General features: G+C 51.4%; 1 protein-coding gene across 1 annotated transcript in view; it reads left to right on the top strand.

Annotated features, from left to right (window-relative positions):
* LOC119391911 (inversin) overlaps positions 1–14,622 on the top strand; it is a 217,492-nt gene that overhangs the window by 134,568 nt on the left and 68,302 nt on the right. The gene's annotated exons all lie outside the window — the stretch shown is intronic.

A 14,622-nucleotide genomic window follows, 5' to 3' on the forward strand; every position in this document is an offset into this window, starting at 1 on the left:
CGGTATAACACGAAAGTAAAACGTGTCGTTACAGACGTAGTTGAATGTTTACTGTGCATTGATATAAGAGAGCGTGCATTATACTTATTCGTGTTTGGTAGCTATAGCAGCGTTTAACGCGGATGCACACGTTGACGATTGGTGGTAACATCTTTATCCCGACGACAAACGTCCATGATCAATGAATAAACAAACCCTTGTGGTAGCTGCAGTAGTTAACGGTGAGAGCGTAATCAGAAAAAAAAACCATGGCTGCTTCCTCAGTCATAGGAATCGGTATAACACGAAAGTGAAACGTGTCTTCACAGAAGTAGTGCTTATTGTGTAGTGATGTATGAGAACTTGTACAATGTCTATTCGTGTTTGGCAGCTATAGGAACGTTTGACATGGATGCACCCATGTTGACGCCCAGTGGAATGTCTCCATAGCGACGACTAACGCCCATGATCATGATTACACTGTTGTGGTAGCTGAAGTTGTGAACATATATTTGGACACAGCAAACCGTGAATCCCACGTAAAGGTGACATCAACAAGCTCATAATCAACACTGTTGTGCGCACAGTATGCGCTTTCTAGTAATGTGTAACCGACGCCTGTGCTCATGCATGCGCTACCACACTGCGTTTCAACAACACGGGGGGTAGAGGTTCGTAACTTGAGCCGCAAACGCGTGCGTCTCACTGGCCTCTGTCTCGCTCCACCAAGGCACGACATTCGCTCGTCGTAACCGTGTCCTTTCTGCAACGCGTATTGCAGCAGTTTTGTTAGTCGGTGCTCTCGCAATCGAAGCAGTCGGCGGCAGAGAAATCCCATTGGTGCATGTGGAAGCTACACTACTCTGATGAGCCGGCGCACGCCAACACGAAGCGAAAGGCAACGAACGCAAGTGCGTCTAGGGTGTCTCGATGACGCCAGCGCGGCCAGTGTCCCTCGCCTGTATCGAGACGCTTTAACCATGACCTCCGATATCGCGCGCAATCTCGGAGTAAGCGCTAGTAAGTGTCGATCGTGACGCATTACTTCTTTTCACCTCTCACAGACGGCGGCGCCGCACCGCACCGCCCCGCCCCGCCGACCTACACCGACAAGAGAGATCACCATGCGAGAGAGAATGCGTGAAAGATATAGACCTTATGCAAAATTGCTGCCATCTGTCGGAGGTTTGACGAAACTACCGATTCGGCGCCATGTTGGAGGCTTGTGTCCGAATCGTACTGCTATTGCTGCTATAACTTCTTGCTTGTATCTGCGTTGGTAGTCCGCAATCGCGGCATAAAAATCTCAAACGAGCCTGTACACGTTACCGGCATTTCCTAGTTTTTACGTTGGCAATTATTACGTGTGAAGAACTGCCTCGCAACGAGAAGAAGGTACATGTTTGTGACCGAGTCACATGTAAGCCGGTCGTCGCTGAGACTGACGCTTTGCGCTTGGCTATAAATTTTGTCTGTTTTTAGTGTAGCGAATGAAGCTTTGTTATATAGCTATCGGAATATCATGCGTGTGGTGTAGGATTTTTGGGAGGAGGCATTAGCGCTCGACGCGGCTGAGCACAGCGATGACGGTAAGAAAGTGCTGTTGACCCATTTCAAAGTCTATAAGGGACAGCTACGTCGACCTAATGTACTTTCTTTATTGTGAGGTATGAAAAAAAAAAAGAATAAAACCTCGGCCCGCACCATAATAATATGTGCATCTTATTTTAAAAAAAAACGTTGTCCTATTTGTTGTTTTTGAAACAATGTAGTCACTGATGTATGTTTTGCATAGAGCTACCGCACGATTAAAATGTAAGAAAGGTCCGCATCTCACGCACGTGAAAAGTGAACATGAAACGCGTTAGTTACTCCAAGAAGTATAGGCGCCGATTAGCTAGTGTTTTATTGAATATCCTTCCGACATGTACTCGCAAATAAGACGATCCGCCAAGAGTATTCGCGTTCACATCGTCGCTTTCGGGGCCCGTTGCAGCAAGGCAGTTTTGCGTCGCCGACTGAACGCTTGCGAAACCACCTCAGCGCGTAACCAACGGTAGCGCACCTCTTGAAATATACTGAGTATGTGCAGCGCAACGGTACGAAGACAAGAGAAGACACACAAACGACATAGACTGGCGCCGATGGTCGAGTGTAACACATCTGCGGGAACAGCATTTCTTTTTTTCTGTTTCATACGAAAAGTGCCACACAAAAGCATCTCTTAATATTTCATAGCACACAGGGGTGGATACAGGATTTTTTTCCGAAGGGCGATCAGCGTCAGCTGGGATAACCTGACATGTGCTCTTCTTGGGGTATAAATAAAAAAGAAAGTAGGGGGGAGGGGGTGTCAGGCCATCCGGGTCGCCCCTCTGAATTTGGCAGGGATAGCACATGAAATGCTTGAAAAATAAAGCACCCCGCCAGACGCTACTTTTTTAAACTACACAATCAAAAACATATAAAATACAAACAACACGTTCCAGCACAATCGGTTCGTTCGCTGAGAATCGATGACGCGCCCTAGCTACCTGTCTAACATGTAACTGTTATCGAAATGAAATAAACAAAGTAATGCTGTCAACAGCTGCGCAGGCATGCGCGAGTAGCCGTGATGCAGCTTTGGAGCTCGTACACGAAGCCGGTTTGTCTGTGCCTGCAAAAGTACACGGCGCGAAAACTGAAAACTGTCTCGTTCCGGCATGACACGAAAGAGTGTTCTCCGATGAGTGCCGATGCTGTCACATACCGCATCTATTAAGAACGGCGAACGTAAACAAGGCGTTAATCGTAAGCAGTAGCCGGTGCAACGGAACGATCTGCCGCTTGCTGTCGGCCGCAAGGAAATCTAATAACACATGGAGGCTAGTTTCCTGCTAACCTTTTTTCAGCATCCCATTTTCCTCAATCTCAGCAACACGGCACACGAAAATATGTCGGCATTGCCGTTTCTATCAGCCGCCACACGTCGATAAGTACGCACCGTGTGTACACATGCGAAGCGCGCTTAGCCAGCTTAGCCTTCAACATGGCGGAAATGCGCACGGCGGCCGCTAGACGGCAGCAGGTTTTTCATAAGGATGGGACTCAAGTAGAGTCAACGCACACGCATGTGCCCGGGCCCCTTCCGGAGAGGCTGTCAACCGAAGAGTCGGGTGTGCGGTGGCGGGTCAGCAAGGGTGGAATTGACCGGGCATTGAAGCGGATCAGTGCCCATACAGCACCTGGTCTGGACGGCTTGCCAGCTAGAATTCTCAAGGTCTTTGGCAAGGAGACCAAAGAACAGCTCGCTGGCTTGTTCTCCGATATCATTGAAGGTGCGCCAATCCCAAGGGAGTGGTGCCTTGGCCGTGTGGTATTTATACCAAATAAAGGAGGCCAGTCTGACCTCATCGAAGACTACCGCCCACTAACGGTTACAAGTGTCCTGTATATGCTCTTTGCAGGCATCTTGAAACAGTGGATAAATGGTTGGGCAGAGGCTAAAAATTTGCTTACAGAGATGCAGAATGGCTTCCGTCCAGGCCGAAGACTGGAGGACAATTTGTTCGCTCTCACTGAGTGCGTGTCGATTGCAAAGGCAGAGCAGCGGCCCCTCCTGTGCTGTTTTCTGGACGTGGAGAAGGAGTATGACAATGTTCCACACGCTGCACTCTTTGAGAGCCTGTCTACAATGAATCTTCCAGCTCCTCTGCTAACAACGGTGCAGCGCCTGTATGAAGACAAAACGGCCATTGCCCACTTCGGGAGTGCGCAATCTTCGCCTGTCAAGGTCACAAGAGGTCTACGTCAGGGATGTCCGCTATCCCCACTGCTGTATATTCTATATGTGGCCAACATGGAGTGAAAGCTCCTCAGTAGTGGCCTTGGTTTCCAGCTGAAATACAGTACAGTGGGAGTAGACGAGAGGTGCAGACTACCGGGGCTCGCCTTTGCTGACGACCTTGTGTTGATGGCGGAGTCTGCTCAGTACCTTCAGGACCTCATTCACATCTCCCAGGCGGAAATCACGCCCCTTGGGCTCCGCTTCAATTGTAAAAAATCTGCAGTAGTCCCCCTCGCTGGCACATGTGCGGATGAGGTCACTCTCAGGCTCGGAGATGATGTCCTAATGGTGTGTGCGACGTACAGATACCTGGGAGTGCAGCTTTCCAGTGGACCGGAGCTGTTTGGCCAACAAGAGGAAATCCTCCGGCAGAAGGCGCTTCGGGCCCAGTCCATCCTCCGTCGACAATGTCTCTGGGGGTGCAATGGACTTGTGATGGTTCGGGACCTTTGGAAGATAGTGCATGTGCCGGCGTTGACGTTCGCGAATGCTGTGCTATGCCTTTCGGCAGTCACACGGGAATGGCTTGAGCGACGACAGCGGGAGGTTGGCCGGATAGCTTTCGGCTGCCATGGTGCTGTGGCCAACGAAGCTATTCAGGGTGATCTCGGCTGGTCGAGCTTTGAAGCTCGGGAGGCGGTCAGCAAAATTGCCTACCGTGGCCGCTTGCTCTGCACGCCCAGAGAGAGATGGGCGCGGCGTGTTTTTGACTACCTGTCTGCAACATGCATGCGCACTCCGTGGGTGAGGCGCCTCTACCGCATCGAGAGCAAGTTCCGCCTCTTTCGCGCCCCTCTCAGCGCAAACTCATCCGCCGAGTGGGCAAAACAGGCGCGGGAGCGAGTGCGGGAAGAAGAGGAGGCACGTTGGATCCACAACATGTCGGAGAAGTCGACGCTAGCGGTGTACCGGTGTCACAAGAACAGTATTGGCATGGTACACTTGTACGACAACTCCCTTGGCAGCAAGCTACTATTTGAGGCGAGAGCTGGTGCACTCCGCACACTTCTACGCCTTAAGGCTATTAGCAAGGACGTGAGTGATGTGCGGTGTCGTGTGTGTGGTCTACGGGACGAAACTATCGACTGCGGTGTGAGGGCATTGGCCTAGCGATGACGGATGGTGCCTCTCTGGAAACTGCTCTGGGCTTCGAACAGGCCGGCGGAGACGACGGTCGGCGTAGTGTGGACAGAGCTGCGGTCGCAGCGACAAAGGGCCGCCTCAAATGCTGGCGAGCGGCTGTTGCGGCGAGACATTCTTGACTGCTGCCTAGTCAGAGCGGCTCCTGTTTCTTCCTCTCCCCCCCCCCCCTATTTTTTTCTTTCCCCTACCGTTTTACTGAAAAAACAGGTAATAAGTAGAGCTTCATGTTTGGCTAGGGCGTGGATTCCACGTCCACCCGTTGCAAAGGGTTGGCCACAAAATCATCATGATCATCATCATCTATAAGGCGCGCTCGTGAAGCGTACAGCATCTGCGAAGGTAGCTTAGTTGGTTCAGCGTTGGGCGCTCACCGTCGCGGCCGCAAGACCGTGGGTTCGATGCCCAGCGGCGGATCTTTTCCTTGGTTTTTTTTTCTCACCCTTTGGCGTCCATTTTATCAACGTCATATCCATAACGGATGTACTTAATGGACCCCGGCATAAAACACGTTCGTGTTAAAAGCAGTGTTACAGTCAGATGAGCTTCGCTGATTGGACGCAGAACTTGAGCCAAGGTCGCCATCCCGCGGCACGTTAGAGTTGTTGAACACCACGGCCGGACTAGAAGGAAACGCAACGCGCATCGTGTGTTCCATGTAGCCCGGCCGCGATTTTTCTCGGGGCGAGCGTAAGCGGGGAACGCGGTGTTACAGCCAGGCGGAGCATGCGTGCGTTGTAGAGCTTTTTTTGGTATCGATGGATGCTATTAGCGATGCCGACGCTTGGGCTAAGGTCGCCACCTCGCTGTGTGTTAAAGCGTTGACAAAATTTCACTTGTATTGGAAACGCGCCGAGTGGTATGGCGCGTTTCCAATAGAAGTGAAACGCCCCGAAACTCGGAGTGCTGGAGGACGCCCAGTGACGCCGGCGGGAATCTGCACAGCGAGAGTCACCATTAACAACCGGATTTATCCCGCGAGCTTCGTTGTGCTGCAGCTTTGCTCGAGACACGTCATCCTTGGTATGGACTTCTTAAGCTGTCATCGACCTGAGATCCGAATCGATAACACTATCCACAGACAAAGCATTACCACCGCACACACCTCCAGGAAAGCGCGCCTTAAATGTGCTCGAATACAATGTCACGCTCCGCCCTCGCACCAGCGTCATCATTTCCGTCGGCACTCAAAAATCAGCAAGCCTGGGAGGCGTCGTTGAAGGAGACCAGCACTTGTTGATCAACCGCGAGATTTGCGTCGCAAGAGGAATAGCCGAGCTGTGTGGAGGGAAAGCAACAGTGGTGCTCACGAATTTCAGCAACGAGTGCAAGCACGTGAAAAAAGGCACGACACTCGCCTACATCAAAGAAATTTTGAAAGCCACCAATGCGTTTGCCCTCGCCGCTTCTTCCGAGCCTAGTCCGACGAACCAAGCTCCCCAGCCAGCTTTCGACGTCAACCCGAGCATTCCGAAGCATAAGCAAGAACAGCTCAAAACCCTGCTCCTGCAATACCAGGACTGCTTTTCGTCGTCGTCAAAGATTCGGCAGACCCCAGTCGCAAAACACCGCATCATAACAGAGGAAAGTGCCAGGCCACTCCGCCATAGCCCGTGCAGAGTTTCGACGCGAGAACGCGAGGCCATAAAGAAACAAGTCGACGAGATGCTACACGACGACATCATCCAGCCTTCGAAGAGTCCGTGGGCGTCACCCGTGGTGTTAGTGAAGAAGGACGGGACGCTACGCTTCTGCGTCTATTATCGCCGCCTGAACAAAATCACGAAGAAGGACGTCTACCCTCTCCCACAGGTAGACGACACCCTTGATTGACTTTACAACGCGAAGTACTTTTCTTCGATGGACCTCAAGACCGGCTACTGGCAAATCGAAGTCGACGAGAGAGACCGAGAGAAGACCGCCTTTATAACACCAGACGGCCTCTTCGAGTTCATAGATCATGCCCCTTGGTGTTTGCTCGGCACCTGCGACGTTCCAGCGTGTTATGGACACCGTGCTCGCAGGATTGAAGTGGCAAAGTGGCAGACGTGTCTTGTGTATTTGGATGACGTTGTCGTGTTTGCTTCAAACTTAGACGAAAACCTCCGGCGCCTTGAAGTTGTGCTTCAAGCAATCAAGACCTCCGGACTCACCCTAAAGCCAGAAAAGTGCCGCTTTGCGTACGACGAACTCTTGTTCTTGGGCCATGCCATTAGCAAGTCTGGAGTTCGCCCGGACCCGCGGAAAACAGCTGCCATTGCTGCCTTCCCGCCGCCCACCGACATGAAGGCCGTACGCCGTTTTCTCGGCTTGTGCGCCTATTACAGACGTTTCGCCAAGGAATTTTCACGGACCGTCGAGCCACTGACGCAAGTCACAAAGACCGGCGTCAAATTCAGTTGGGAAACGGCGCAAGTTCAAGCATTTCAAGAATTGAAACGACGCCTGCAGGCGCCTCCGATACTTGCGCATTTCGACGAATACGCCGATACGGAAATCCACACAGACGCAAACAGCGTAGGACTCGGTGCCGTCCTTGTGCAAAGGACTGACGGACTGGAAAAGGTTATCAGTTATGCTAGCCAGTCGCTATCTAAGGCAGCAGCCAACTATTCCACAACAGAAAAGGAGTGCGTTGTCATCATCTGGGCGACATCCAAGTTTCGCCCCTACTTGCATGGCAGGCCCTTCAAAGTTGTGAGCGACCACCACGCCTTGTGTTGGCTAGCTAACTTGAAGGACCCTTCAGGTCGGCTCGCACGGTGTAGCCTAAGACTTCAAGAATTCGACATTACCGTCGTTTACAAGTCCGGAAGAAAACACTGACGCCGACTGCCTGTCTTGTGCCCCCGTGGACCCGCCGCCGCAAGACGACCAGAATGATGACTGCTTCTTGGGAACCATGAGTGCCCACGACTTCGCTAAATGACAGCTATCCGACCCGGAACTTAGAGGCCTTATGGAATACCTCGAGGGCAATACCGCCGTCGTTCAGAAGGTATTCAAGTGAGCACTGGCGTCGTTTTTCTTACGCAACGGCGTTCTCCAAAAGAACTCACCACTTCGATCCAAGTACCTTCTCGTGGTGCCTTCAGAATTGCGACCAGAAGTCCTCCAGGCCCTGCACGACGACCCCACAGCAGGGCACCTCGGTGAATACAGGAAAAGTACTACTGGCCGCGACTTGCCGCCGACGTCACTCGCTACGTAAGGACATGCCGAGACTGTCAGCGACGCAAGACACCGCCAACAAGACCAGCAGGCTTTCTTCAGCCGATCGAGCCACCTCGGCGACCGTTCCAGCAGATCGGGATGGACCTCCTGGGGCCGTTCTCAATGTCGACTTGCGGTAATAATTGGATCGTCGTAGCTACCGACTACCTGACCCGCTACGCCGAAACACGGGCCCTGCCTAAAGGCAGTGCTGCCGAGGTAGCCAAGTTCTTCGTTGAGAACATCGTCCTACATTATGGCGCCCCAGAGGTCCTCATCACGGACAGAGGTACATCTTTTACTGCGGACCTAACTCAGGCGATTGAGATACAGCCAGACAAGTCACCGCCGTACAACCGCCTACCACCCACAGACAAATGGCCTCACTGAGCGTCTAAACAAGACAATCGCTGACATGCTGGCCATGTACGTCGACGTCGAACACAAGACCTGGGATGCCATCATTTCCTACGTGATCTTCGCATACAACACGGCCGTGCAAGAAACGACGCAGATGACGCCTTAAAAGTTGGTCTGCGGAAGAAACCCGGCAACGACGCTCGACGCCATGTCACCCAACATCCCCGACGAAGAAAATGTCGACGTCCCTGTTTACCTTCAGCGCACCGAAGAAGCCCGACAGCTCGCCCGCCAACGCATCAAGAATTAGCAGACGACCGACAGCCGTCACTACAATCTTCGACGACGCTTCGTGAAATACCAGCCCGGCCACCGCGTTTGGGTCTGGACGCCGATACGCCGACGTGGGCTCAGTGAGAAACTTCTTCGGCGATACTTCGGGCCATACAAGGTGCTTCGATGTTTCGGCGCTCTTGACTACGAGGTCATCCCGGACGGCCTTACGAACTCCCAGCGACGCCGCGCACGACCTGAAGTCGTCCATGTCGCGCGCCTTAAGCCGCTTTTTGTGCGTTAGCGAATCTGGAGGCTCTATTTTTTCCTTTGTTATTGTAATTTATTTGTGTATGCACTTGCTTTTTCCTTCTATGTTCCGGGCCACAAGCATGGGGGTGATGCTTTTTCAGAGGGGGGCAATGCCACGACCGCATCTTGTTTATTTTGATGTATTCGGGTTTGACCAGCAAGGACGGTTATCAAGCTCGACGCTGATGACCGCGCCGCTGTGTTCGAGAAGCTTGGCGATTGTAGTAGATCGCTTTGTTAAGATTGCGCGCAGGGTCTAGATTATTCCAGAGCTTGCGCAACCACCAGCGATAAGACTGGAAAGTTCGATGCGTGATGTATAAAAGACGGCGCGTCCTAGCCATGAGCAGTTTTATCGACGGCCAACGGTCTGTTCGCCGCGATCGGTGTACAGTGTGTATTCCTGTAGTTTGACTTTCCGTTTGCCGGCCACAAGTTCGGCCAAATAAATAGTTTCGTCTTCGACACGCCGACTGCTTCCTTCGTCGACGTCACAACCACATGACAATATGTTCGAATTCCGAACGGGCCACTCTGAGTTTGTCTGGAGTAAGGTGCCGCGGGTGAGAGAATACAGGCGGTCCTTACGTAACAACGTGGTGCCGAACGTCAGGGCACACCGTTTGAGTCCAGTCCGGTAGTGATGTCAGCTGAGGAAACTCTGCTGTGAGGGCTGCAAATGGTTCTTTCGCAAGTGCAGCACATGAGAGCGCTACATCCGTAGTTGCGCGCACTGCGATGCCGGGGATGAAGAGGTTAGTTGCAGAGTCTATTAAGCGCTTTGGTTTGACATCGACGAGGATTCCATGTTGGTTTAGGAAGCCAGCACCTATTGTTGTAAATCCAGCATCAGCGACGAAGAACTCCCACCGGAAGATTCTTCGAAGCCCAAAGTTGAGTGTCACAGAACTTTGCCTGTACACTGGAATGTGTGTTCCGCTGACAGCTTTGAGGTGGAACAGTGGAGGCGCGTTCTGCTTTTGTGGCTGGGAGGACACTCACTTGGGCTGCGGTGTCAATAAGAAATTTCTGTCCGGTAGTTCGGTCTACTACGTGGAAAATGCGACATTCTTCTTGGCGCTGACCGCTTGTCGCCGCTTGTGATCGGCCGACGTTAGAGTCACTGGAAAATTTCAGAGTACCGCAAAGGTAGGCTGCACGCGGGCAACATTGAGCGGCGGCGGCCATTTCCCTTCCGGACCGTCCGGCGCGTTGGTAGCGTGTGTTGAGAAGTGACCGATCTTTTCGCCTCGATGCCGTGTTACGCTCGGTGTAACTGCAATATGTGTGTGTGTGTGTTTCTTCAAAAGGATATCGGAAATGATTTCGAGTCATCGACAGTCATGAATCGACTGCGCGGTAAGCGGTGTAGCTAATGAAACGTGCGGCGAATGTTGCCATGTGCTCGCGAACTCTCTTCGTGGCTTCATCGGCCTCTTTTCGTTTCACGGCGGGTATGTTCGCAAGGTCCGGAGCTGTATAGTTGCATTAGCGTAATGACCGTGCGAGATGCCATTTACTTGGACACTTGGTGAATGTTGACTGTTTGCGCTAGCTTTGCAGTCGGTGTTCAGGTTCACTTCATAGCGCATTCGAGAACATTATCGAACATTGAGAACATTCAGTATTGCGTCCTTCGACTGATCGCTGACGCATACCTTACTTGCGCACTATGCTTGCTGTTCAGCTGGGTGTTATCTGTAATAGAAGTGGTGTGTGTACGGTAAGTGGAAGTTGTGCGTGAAGTATTTGCCTCGGTTCGGAACGCACGCAGCCGAACGCACGGGTGAATCGGCGTGCGGTAGGTAAGGTGCGTCTTATTTTGCGAATACGTTGTCATTTCCTAACAGATACGTAGAAAATAGGCCATCAAAAATGATTGACGTCACTACTCAGTTGTTTCATTGCCTATTTTTTGTCTCCTTTATATTCCCAACGTTGCAGTGCATTTGCAAATATCTTGCTGTGTTCCGACAAAGTTCTTCAATTTCTTTTTTTTTTGGCGTTGCCAGCGCGTCAACAGCTGGGGTTCGGTTTCTGCACTGCTTTTAATTACAACTTATGTTTTCCGTAATGCACTCTTGTTAAAACTTCCTCGGCGCAGTGCTTTACGTTATTTTGATCAGAAATAGCACATCCCGAAAATTTTTAACCCGCATGCTACTGCAACACAGTATGTATATAGATCCATAGGGCTCGCATTAAAACGATTCCCTCAATGCGTGGGACGATAAGCCGTTTTTTTTTTTTTTTTTTTTTTTGCTGTGATCATTTCTCACCCACTAAACAGTATTGTAAGGGTATATACGCTCGGCGCAATGCAGCATTTTTTTTTGAAAAAAAAAAGAAAATACGCTTAATAACATTGCCTTATACCAAGTTTATCAACAGAGTTCCACGCTTCAGTTTTGCGCTGTGGCAAATGATCACGCGACAATTTCCTTCAAGGTATACAGTAAACAGTTATTATTTTAATAAGTCTTCAATTTCGCTCTCGTGCGTGACACGCTTATAACTCGGAATGCATGCACAATCTGTTCAACAGATCGAGATACAAACAGCCGAGCAAATAGAAAGGTATGTAGTATGCAGTTTTCAATATCGCTGAACATAGCGAACCGAAAAGGTGAAGTATCCTGTTGCATGAGAGCTTTTCCAGCAAAGTTTGTGTAGTTCACTGCAGAAAGGCGTGTTCTTCGAGGGGGGGCGAATTCATTCCGCGGCCTACTATGCAGCCACGTACAACGACACTCTTTGACGTTAACCAGTGATTCCACTCCTGCGCCAACTGCGCCAAAGTGCGCCAAATTGTATTTACTGCGCCATCCTGATAATATCGACGAAATTTGCGCCAAACTGCGCCAAAGTCTCGGGTTTGGGGGCGTCTATCACCGGCAATCGCACCGCCGGCGCGTCAGAACATGTGCAGCTCGATCTCGGGGCTGCCAATAAAGTCGCAATCATGGACCAAGAATTATTCCGCTGAATAAATAGCGCTCGCGCGTGCGTCCCGAGTAAGCCACGATGCCATGCACGGTGCCGACGCAGCTTCTGTTCTGCAAGTCGGCTCGACAGCAAAACGCGCTCTCCGCAGAGGCTCGTGACGTCTAGGCCTATCGGTAGCGAGAAAGTGTGACGGCGATTCATCGGCGGACGTCGTCTATTCCAGAAACGCTGCTGATAGCTCGTTTCAAGCGTCGCACGGCACGTAAGGACAGCAACGTTCAGTAATAACTACATGAGTGCCGCTAAAATATCTGTCACTTCTGTTTCCGGACATTGCGGAATGAAATTTGTGATCGCTCGCAGTAGATATATGGGACAATATCGAATTTTCCTTGCTTCGCGTTTATGGAAGGGCACGCGAACGGTGGAAACGCGTTGACACTTTTCCTCAGATATACTTTATCCATGGATCTTCATCCAGAACAGCTTTTTCGTCATTCCTTCCGCCAGCACGTCCGAGTTTGTAATCACTCTGCGGTAAATACCCCCTAAAAGGCCCTGCCCTTTCGAGCTCACGTGCTAGGGTTCCAATTCGAATTTTTTGCTTGCTTTTTTAAAAATGTCATCTCATTAGTAAAATCATATCTCCTGGTCGGAGCAGCCGCAAATGCGCAGCTGTCAGTAGCGGGCCCGTCGCTGACGGCCCACAGTGAAGCGGCTACGCCATGTTACACGTCCGCCCCTCGCTTTCGGGGGTCAATAGCTAACGGTTAAAAAAACTCAGTTTCGCTTAAGAGCGAAGCAGTGAATGCGATACCAAAAAATTGTATTGTTAAACGAAGTAAGACTAGCAGCTAACTCTTTTGGATCAGATCTCGCGTAACTCAACAAAACACTGGTTTAAGGGAATATGGCCCCTCCAGGAACCGAAGCGTTTTCTTGCTCCGAGTTCTCTAAACGCGAAGTAAGCGTTGAGAGCACAGCAAGTTTACGAGCCGTCTCCTGATGCCTTGAGATAGCGCGCGCGCAAGCGACTGCGCCCTTCGAAAGATGCGCCCCCCCCCCTTCCGCTCCCCTGGCGTCCCTTCATGCTCCTTACGAAAGACGGGCGGGGCGTTTCCTCTGTGTTTGATGAGCAATCGACGGCAGGCCCGCACGCGGGAAGATGTTATCTCATGCGCTGTCCGTGCGGCGGAGACAGACGGCCGGCTAGTTTAATCTCCGCTTCAGCCGCGTTCGTCGCCAGCGCTCGCTAGCTTTTACCTGCGGTTAGAATAAGCGTGGTGATGTTAATTTGGACTTTATACAGAAAATTACGGCAACGGCGACGGCAAAAATCCACCGAGAGTGTCCATATAATTGCTATCGCAAGGGTCAATGTACGGGGCAGATTTTGCGCCCCCCCCCTGCCCCCCCTGTGCGCACGCCTATTCTCCTGAGATGATTTTTTCCATGAGATTTGCAATGAATCGAAATATTTCTAGCCGTCATAAGAGCCCCATAATAATACTCAGGTGCTTGAATGTTAATGCAATATGCTTCTGTATTGCACTCCAGGATGTACAATTCGCTGCTCCAAAGTGCTCCCAGATGCAAAATTATCTGCTCCAAAGTGCTCCAAGATGAAAATTTTGCTGCTCCAAAGTGCTCCAAAACGGAAATTTTGCTGCTCCAAAAATTGCTCCAAATCAGAAGTCCTCGGTAGCATCACTGCGTTAACGTTTCCCACACGGAATGCAAAAATATACGAAATTCCCGGAGTAGCTCACCAGCAACGTTCGGTTACTGGTGAGCTACTCTCTGGCATCTGCATGACGCGTTTAAAAAAGCGACGAAGTACGTCTAGGGACCGTGGTACTGCTAAATGTCCGGCCGCGCTCTGCATTCAACGCGCCTGCACCCAAAGCGCTTGGAAGGGATATGGCGACGAGAGGTCACGTGATGCGAGTAAGCCAATCGCGTCGGCGGCGGCGCGCGGAAAACAGATGCGATACTCTGAAATTTTTCTAGTGACTCTAGCTGACGTGTTTTCTGACCAAGTGCATGGCAAGAGGCAGTGGCGGGCATTTGCGCTTAAGCGGCGATGGCATCAGCACTTACGTGGACTTGCGGACTCACTTCGCTCTCGTTGTCTGCGCTGATTGGGTGCGGAAGAACGATTACGTTGGCGCTCACGGTGTGTGAATGGCTCTGGGCGATTTGCTGCCGCGTTGAGTTGTTCCAGCCGAGTTCAAAGGTGCTCGACTTCGGAGGGGCCAACGGTAGTGGGTGGAGGGTTAGGTGGCTGAGCAGTTGTGACAGGAGCGGTCGGCGGTGTTGGTTGCGTGGGCGAGCTGATAGAGGCGACTGGGAGATTTGGTGTCGCCACCTTTATAACATTATCGGCTAGCGCAGCCAGCGATGTCAAATCCATGGCTGTGGCTGTAGCAAGCACCATTTGGACCTGGGCCGGCAGTCGCTGTAGAAGTTCACGTAGCATTGCATTGTCCATAGTTGTCACACTGGCGCCGAGGTGCTGCGTCATTCGCTGCAAAAGCTGGCTTGGCCGTCGGTCACTGAGCTCCTCTGAG

The sequence above is a fragment of the Rhipicephalus sanguineus genome, chromosome 4 (assembly GCF_013339695.2).
Source record: "Rhipicephalus sanguineus isolate Rsan-2018 chromosome 4, BIME_Rsan_1.4, whole genome shotgun sequence".
In the NCBI taxonomy this organism is placed as follows: Eukaryota; Metazoa; Arthropoda; class Arachnida; order Ixodida; family Ixodidae; genus Rhipicephalus; species Rhipicephalus sanguineus.